Below are 9,486 nucleotides of genomic sequence, written 5' to 3'. Positions count from 1 at the left end.
GAAACCGCACACCACGTACGTCCCCCGCCCCTTAACCCTCCACCTGAGACTCTCCAACGCTCACTTCCACGCAAAGCCACTCCCCCCACCCACCAGCTACAATTTTACTACAGTATGCATTTGGTGTGTTTGTGTATATGCGTGTGTGTGTGTGTGTGTGTGCATGTATGGGTGTGTGTATGTGTCTGTGTGTGCATGAGTGTGTCTGTGTGTATGTATGGGTGTGGGTGTACATGAGTGTGTGTGTATGTGTGTGTGCATGAGTGTGTGTGTGTATGTGTCTGTGTGTGTATGTGTGCATGTATGGGTGTGGGTGTGCGCGTGTGTGTGCATGTATGGGTGTAGGTGTGTGTGTGTGAATGAGTTTGTGTGTGTGTGTAATATGTCTGTGTTTGTGTGTGTGTATGTATATGTGGGTATGTATGTGTGTGTATGTATATGTGTGTACGTATATGTGTGTATGTACATGTGTGTATGTATATGTGTGTACGTATATGTGTTTGTGTATGTGTATGTATATGTGTGTATGTATATGTGTGTACGTGTATGTGTATGTATATGTGTGTATGTATGTATGTATATGTGCGTATGTATATGTGTGTATGTATATGTGTGTACGTATATGTGTTTGTGTATGTGTATGTATATGTGTGTATGTATATGTGTGGACGTGTATGTGTATGTATATGTGTGTATGTATATGTGTGTACGTATATGTGTTTGTGTATGTGTATGTATATGTGTGTATGTATATGTGTGTACGTATATGTGTTTGTGTATGTGTATGTATATGTGTGTATGTATATGTGTGGACGTGTATGTGTATGTATATGTGCGTATGTATAGGTGTGTATGTATAGGTGTGTATGTGTATATATATATATATATATATATATATATATATATACACACATACATATGTACATACACACACAACACATGTGAATAAGGCAGTTAAATCCAACAGCGCACGTGGACATCCAAAAATAAAAATACAGTACCTTCAGAAAGTATTCACACCCCTTGACTTTTTCACATTTTATTGAGTTGCAGCCTGAATTCAAAATAGATGAAATTCTGAATTGTTTTTTGTCTCTGATATACACATAATACTCCTTATGTCAAAGCAGAATTTCATTTCTTTAGAAATTTTTACAAAATAATTACAAACGAGAAATCATGTGAGAAAGCAAAGCCTGTCGGCGTCCGTTCTATTCAGACGTATTCTTCTTCTTCCATATGCTAAAAATAACGAAAACAGTTTGAAAACAAGAAAGAGCAACAGAGATTGCAGACCCTCGCGAGGACTGCCAGTGGGGAGGGTGACTGTGACACCTGTAGGACTAAAAACAATACCTGTCAAAGGGCGGATGAGCTCCCTTGGGGAGCCAACCAATGACCATCCAGTAAGGAGATGGTGTCTCCAAAAAAACACTCGTCCGGTTGGACCGGTTTCTTAGGTAGGAGGTTGTAGGCAGCAACAACCCAAGGCAGTACTACCGGTCGGACTACCGGGTTCGTTTTAACCTCTCTTTCTCACAAACAAACATCACACACTTTTCATCAAATACTTTTTTTTACCATTTTCACTCCTCACCTTTCCATTCTCTCTTCTTTACTTCCCTTTCCTCTCATTTCCTCACATTGTCCAATTAAATATGAAAAGGTCTGAAAAGGTAATGGCCCCTAGTTCCCGGCATTATGCGAAGAATCTCCGGTGACCTGCCTGTCCCTGCTACCAACGCGAGGGGGGGGGGGGGGGGGGGGGGGGTGTGCTGAGGATGGCTCAAGCAGTAGTAGTATCGGTCCCTCCCAAGACCTTACCTGGCAGTAGTAGTATCGGTCCCTACAACGATCCTTACATGGCAGTAGTAGTATCGGTCCCTCCCAATTAGACCCTTACCTGGCAGTAGTCGTAGTATCGGTCCCTCCCAAGACCTTACCTGGCAGTAGTAGTATCGGTTCCTACAACGACCCTTACATGGCAGTAGTAGTATCGGTCCCTCCCAATTAGACCCTTACCTGGCAGTAGTAGTAGTATCGATCCCTCCCAAGACCTTACCTGGCAGTAGTAGTATCGGTCCCTTCCAAATTAGACCCTTACCTGGCAGTAGCAGTAGTATCGGTCCCTCCCAATTAGACCCTTACCTGGCCGTAGCAGTAGTATCGGTCCCTCCCAAGACCCTTACCTGGCAGTAGTAGTATCGGTCCCCACAACGACCCTTACCTGGCAGTAGTAGTATCGACCCCTACAATGACCCTTACATGGCAGTAGTAGTATCGGTCCCTCCCAATTAGACCCTTACCTGGCAGTAGTAGTATCGGTTCCTCCCAAGACCCGTACCTGGCAGTAGTAGTATCGGTCCCTCCCTATTAGATCCTTACCTGGCAGTAGTAGTAGTATCGGTTCCTCCCAAGACCCTTACCTGGCAGTAGTAGTATCGGTCCCTCCCAATTAGACCCTTACCTGGCAGTAGTAGTCGTATCGGTCCCTCCCAAGACCCTTACCTGGCAGTAGTAGTATCAACTTTTATTCACGATTCCGCTTCAAAGGAGGAGTGTGTATCTACTCCACATCAACACACCTGCTGTACACCTTGTGGACCTCGAATCTCCAAACTTTGATGTCAGCTGGTTTAAGATTTGTCTCCCGACCATCACTATGTTTCTCTGTTTCACTTCCTGCTTTCCCAACTCAACAAACTTCACAGGTTTCTATGACTAATCTTAATTCCTGCCATGAGGCCATGACATCCGAACACCCTCGAGCAGAATTCCTCTATTTAGGAGACTTCAATGTGCACCACAGGGAGTGGTTGAAATCATCCCACACGGATGTTGGGGGAGTTGAAGCTCTTACATTTCCCATTCTCAATGATTTGGAACAAATTATCACCCACCCTACCCATATCCCAGATCGTCATGACCACTCTTCCAATACTCTGGATTTGATCTTTACCTCCAATCCGTTGCACTTCAGCCACACAATCTCACCTCCAATTGGTTCTTCTGACCACAATCTTGTGAATACCACTTTACTTACCACTCCTCCTCCGACTGCTCCGACTAAACGCCAGTATTGGCATTTCAATAGTTCTGAAAGGACTAGTTTACGAAACTTCTTTTCTGACTTTCCCTGGAAAGACTACTGCTTCTCCTCAGCTGATGCTTCTCCTCAGCTGATGCTTCTCCTCAGCTGATGCTTCTCCTCGGGCGATGCCTCTCCTCGGGCGATGTCTCTTCTCGGGCGATGTCTCTTCTCGGGCGATGCCACTCCTCGGGCGATGCCTCTCAGGCGATGTCTCTCCTCGGGCGATCCCTCTCCTCGGGCGATGCCTCTCCTCGGGCGATGTCTCTCCTCGGGCGATGCCTCTCCTCGGGCGATGCCTCCCCTCGGGCGATGCATCCCCTCGGGCGATGCCGCTCCTCGGGCGATGCCTCGCCTCGGGCGATGCCTCCCCTCGGGCGATTCCTCCCCTCGGGCGATTCCTCCCCTCAGGCGATACCTCTCTTCAGGCGATGCTTCTCGGGCAATACCTCTCCTCAGGCGATGCTTCTCCTCAGGCGATACCTCTATCTCTGCTGAACGTGTAGCTGAGGTTATTGTTGCAGGAATGGAGGCTTATAATTATATCCCCTTCTCTTTCAAGTTTATCTCTCCTACCAAATCTTGGTTCAATAATTCCTGCTCTGCAACCATTAATGCAAGGGACGTGGCATATCGGACATGGACAAACTCTTCTTTCTCCGACTCACATTCAGATTTCATATCTGCTAGAAATCATTGCAAACAAGTTATTCTTGAGGCGAAACATTCCTTTATCTAAAAGAAATGCGACAACCTCTCATCTTCTCCCACTAATAGATCTTTCTGACAATTAGCCAAAAGTATCTCCAACAACTTCTGTCGCTCCACCTTTCCTTCGCTGTTCCGTTCTGATGATACTATCGCTGTCTCTCCGAATGACAAAGCAAATCTTTTTCGTTCTCTTTTCTCCTCAAATTCCACACTGGATGACTCTAACATTCCACCTCCCTCCGATGCACCCCATACCAATCATATGTCCATCCCATAATCTCTTTTCATGCAGTCAAAAACGTACTCCTCTCTCTGGACACAAGCAAGGCATACGGACAAGATGGCATTCCTCCTCGTGTCTTGAAGGAGTGTGCTTCAGAACTTGTTCCCGTGCATGCTCGTTTGTTTAGTTTTTGTTTAAAAACCCAAACTTTTTTTTTTTTTTTTGTATACTGAATCGAGGCTCGTGAAAGAGCTGACATTTACTTCACAAACAAATCAACCAGACAAACAAAATATATAAAAAGAGGGAGCGGAAGACAAGAGAAGGGGAAGCACACAAACACTTGAGAGCACACAACATTTAAGAGCAGGGAGATGTGTGGGAGGGAGAGGGCTTGGGGGAGGAGGCGTGGGAAGGGGGCGGGGGGGAGGGAGAAGTATAAAACACAAGGACACCAATGACTTCCAGGACAGAAGTTGGTATTTCAAAAAAGTGGAATTGGGGTGAAATTAGTGGGGATAGAAAAGATCAAGGTTTTGGATGGGGGAAGATAAGAGATGGTGGTGAACAGCTGTTTTAAAGACCTGGAGGGTGGAGTGGGATTGAAGAGAGTGAGGGAGTTTGTTCCAGAGGCGGGAGAAAAGAGGAATGAAGGAGTGAAGGTGAGAAGAGAGTCTAGATTTTGGCAGTTTAACCATAAGAGGGTTGCAGGCAGATCTTGTGCGACCTGTAGGAATATTTGCGGGACAGAGCCCAGAGAGAGCTGGGGGGGCAAGGCCAGAGAGGAGTCGGTAGAAGACAGAAAGACCACCAACCTGCCTGTGGTGATTGATTGAGAGGCCCTTGGAGTTAGCTTCATCGCGGGAGATTCCAATGATTCTGAATGCTTTGGTTTCAACAGCGTGAAGACGAGCTAGGTGTGAGGCAGGAGGACCAGCCCAGAGGGGAGAGCAGTATTCCATTGAGCTGCGGATGAAAGCCTTGTATGTGGTGAGGAGCTCAGGTGTGCCAAGGAAGGACTTCGCACGACGGAGGATGCCCAGTCGGCGACTGGCTTTGGAGGCCAGATTTGAAATGTGGTTTTCCCAGGAAAGATCATGGCAGATAGTGAGACCCAAAAGCTTGAGTGACAGAACTTCTTGGTGAGGATTATTCAGAAAGTGGATGGGAGGGTTGTCCAGTCGGTCTTTTCGGAGAGACATCGTAAGAGTGTGAGATTTTTCAGGATTGAAAGACATGTTCCACTTGTTTGCCCAGTCTGTGATTTTGTCCAGGTCTGCAGAGAGTGAGGAGGCTGCAGATTGCCGATCTGAGGGATGAAGAATGGAGCGACAGAGAGTAGAGTCATCAGCAAAGAGATAGAGAGGATTTTCAAGAGAGTCAGAGAGATCATTGATGAAGACCAGAAAAAGCACAGGGCCCAAAACACTGCCTTGGGGAACTCCAGCCTGAACAGGAAGCGGAGATGAGAGAAACTCATTCAGGGCCACACGTTGACTACGACTAGAGAGGAAGTCCGCCAGCCATGCGTGGAGATTTCCATGGATACCAAAAGAGGAGAGTTTGGTGAGCAGAGCGGGGTGCCAGACCATATCGAAGGCACGTGATATGTCAAGGGAGACAGCTCTAATTTCCTGTTTGGCATTGAGGACCTCCATCCATTGTTGAGAAAGCAAAAGCAGCATGTCCAGAGTAGAGTGACCAGGTCTGAAACCAAATTGATGATCAGAGATCAAGCCATTGGAGAAGAGCTCTTTCCTGGAAACATGCCTTGGTGCAGCCTATTTTAAAGAAGGGTGATAGTTCAAACCCTTCCAACTACTGTCCTATTGCTCTGACTTCTACTATTTCCAAAGTCTTTTAAAATCTTCTCAATTCCCATTTCCTCAAGCATCTTGAATCTCACAGTCTTCTATCTGATCATCAATATGGCTTTCTCAAGGCAAGATCTACCGGTGATATCCTTTCTTACATTACAAATGTCTGGGCGTCTTGTATGTATCCAAACATCCCACTTTCGACTTTCTTCCTTCACTCTGCTCTCTCATATCGAGCTTTCTCTCCGACCGCTCTATCTCTGTAATTGTCCATGGCTCAACATCTCCCACCTTCCCCATCAACAGCGGTGTCCCTCAGGGTACTGTTCTGTCTCCAACACTCTTCCTTCTTTTTATCAATTAGACTGGACGGATTTCTGAGAAATGTGAATGTTAGGTGCATTTTTGGGTAAAAGTTGGGAACCTCACTTTTTAACATATTTAGAGTATGATGAATTCGATTATCCTGGTTCCCAAATCGAATTTCGAGTTTTTGACCTTCTAATTGGCATAAACAAAATGGCCGCCAAATTGCCATTTTTGGACATTCTTGGGACAAGCATTTTTATATCATTTATATGCATGCAGCTCTATGTGTTCTACACCAATTGATGCCGTTTTAAACAATATACCGATAAGTTTGTCCACAGCACTGCTGCCATTTCACGCATTAACTGGGTGTGACACCACCTCCGATTATACAAGTCACATCAAACGAACATCATGGAAAGTCTTCAAAGAGCACCATAAACTGCTGAAGAACTTGGGCACTGGTGAACTCACAGAGGAGACAATCAAATCTGCAGAAGCGTTCGTCTGCAGAATATATAATGTGCACAGAACAACCTCTGTTCATTCAGCACGACATATGTTGTTCTCCAAGACTGGTAAACCAGAAGCAATGTCACCGACAAGTGATGCTCTTCATTTCCATTTGATGCGAGTACACTATCAAGCCATGGTATGGAGAAATGCTCATTGTGCCATACCTGACATTCCTGCACCTGTGGAAATGGGATGGCAACGTGGTGATTCAGGACTAGAGCCTATTCTGATGTCACTGAGTCCAATCCCAGAAAGTTGCCTTGAGATGATTTGTTGTGCATACCAGAAGCAATGCAAGACTCGACTCTGCAAATGTCGCTATTCAGAGTTGAGGTGCACATCAGTGTGCCTGTCAGCAACAGAGTGATGATCAGACCCCTTGTATGATTTTGATGTAGTTTGGCAAAACAACATGTGTGACATTCCTGAAAGTTTGTGCTTCATGGCCATGTATACCTAATATTATAATAAATGGTTGTATGAAACATTGTCTTATTAAAACCATTTCCCATTTTATAGTGTCCAATTTCAATATCAGTTTGAATGTCTCTTTCAATATGTCGCCAACCATAATATAGACTAGATGGATTTCTGAAAAAAAGGCCATGTACAGGGTCCGGCTGGGAGGTGTGACGATTTTCAGAAAACTCGTACACAGTTATTTTTAGTCGAATTTCAATTTTTATTTTAAAAAAAAGACTACATATATAATGCCATTTAATACACTGTAACAAAGACATTTAAAAAATGTAATTCATGTTTGAATTGGGTATAACAATGCAAGTGGGGGGTCTAGCGCGTGCCTGATGGCTGTTGGTTACTCGTTGTTAGGCGCCATTTCAGTAGCCATGGAGCTGTGGACGATTGAACATCGCGTCTTTGTTGTTGAGACGTTTATTCAAACGGGTAGTTCGGTGGTGCTTACACAGCGCAGATTTCGTACTCACTTCAATGTTGGTCGATGTGGCGCCGTTCCATCTCGAAACACAATATTGAAGTGGGTAAAAAACTTCAGGACAGCAGGATCTGTGAGGCCGGGAGAAGCTCGGGGAGGTGATCGAACCGTTAGGACTCCGGAAAACATCGAAAGGGTTCGACAAGCTGTGGAGGCCAGCCCTCGTTGGTCAGCGGTACGGCACGCTCACGCTCTACGGATGTCAGACAGATCAGTTCTTCGAATTTTGCACTTGGACCTTCATTATGACGCGTACAAAATCATGGTGGTTCAAGAACTGCAGCAGAATGATTTCGTACGGCGGTTTACGTTCACAGAAAGAATGCTGGAACTGCTGAGGGATGCTGCTGTGGTAAGAAATGCTGGAACTTTTCCACGCGTCTGCAAGAATGCTTGGACAAGAACGGCCGCCATTTAGATGGTCATTTTTCAAACATGAATTACATTTTTAAAATGTCTTTGTTACAGTGTATTACATGGCATTATATATGTAGTCTTTAAAAAAAAAAAAATTGAAATTCGACTAAAAATAACTGTACGAGTTTTCTGAAAATCGTCACACCTCCCTGACGGACCCTGTATAAGCTTCTAGGTGCATTTTGGGGTAAAAGTTGTAAAGTTAAAGTAAAAGAGCTGCATGTATATACATGATATATAAATCCTTGTTCAAAGAAATTGTCCAAAAATGGCAATTTGGTGGCCATTTTGTTTATGCTAATTAGAAAGTCAAAAACAACATTCGGCTTGGGAACCGGGTTAATCGAATTCAGCATACCCTAATTATGTTAAAAAGTGAGGTTCCCAACTCTTACCTCAAATGTCTGGGCGTCTTCGAAGGCCCTTTTCCATAAATCAGTCTCGTCTATTCCTAGAGCTGGTCGTCTGACCAAACTGAGCAACCGGGCAAGAAGCATCTTCGTCAGGGAGGTGACAACACAATGATCACTCTGACAGAGCTACAGATTTCCTTGGCCGAGATGGGAGAACCTGCCGGAAGGACATCAGTCTCTGCAGCGCTTCACAAATCTAGGCTTTATGGGAGAGAATGGTCAGATGGAAGGCACTCCTGAGAAAGCGGCACATGACAGCACAATTGGAGTTTGCAAAAAGGAATGTGAAAGACTCAGAGCATGAGGCATAATATTCTGTGGTCTGATGAGATGAAAATTGAACTCTTTGGCCTGAATGCAAAGCCCTACATCTGGTGAAAACTGACCACAGCTCATCACCCACCCCACACCCATTGTTTGTCCAAGTCTACTTCTATTTTGTCCTTCAACTCTGCTGTTGGTGCCACCCCCTCTCCTGTCCCTTTTGTCCTGTTGCATCCTGATCTATTTAGTGCTGTAGCTCTTCCACAAACCTTGGCTCTGTATGCAAAAAATTGTATTTTCCACCAGCAAAAGGTGTTCCAAAATGGCGGAAGAAAGAAATACACCCCTGGAAGTAGAAGTTTGTCAGTTTGTCGGGAGCAGCGAGCTGGTGGTGAAGTCGAACTCTGGTGATAGTTCCAAGCGAAACCAAAGAATAATTAAGGACAGTATTTACATATACACTTAATCGCGCCTTTTAGCTCAAAACCCTCGAGAGGAGAGAATCTGCGTAAAAACAACGAACCTCTTCTTCTTCCTACTCGTACTTCATCCTCTCGTACTCAAGAGTTGATGGATTTGTTCCTGGTTTTAAACCACACCCCACTAACCGAACCTTCGCTAGCAGAGCGTATGTGAGGAATAAGCTTGGTGAATTGATTCTGCCTTCACTGTCTATTCATGTAGAAAATGAGTTATCCGGGCTTCTAGCAACCGGGCCTAGGTCAAAACAGAAGCTCAGCAAGTGGCACCAACCCACGAGCCAATAATGAATC

Source organism: Myxine glutinosa, chromosome 9 (genome assembly GCF_964187855.1).
Source record: "Myxine glutinosa chromosome 9, kmMyxGlut1.1, whole genome shotgun sequence".
Taxonomy (NCBI): Eukaryota; Metazoa; Chordata; class Myxini; order Myxiniformes; family Myxinidae; genus Myxine; species Myxine glutinosa.
The sequence above is the reverse complement of the archived record's forward strand: the minus strand, read 5'-3'. Positions refer to the sequence as shown.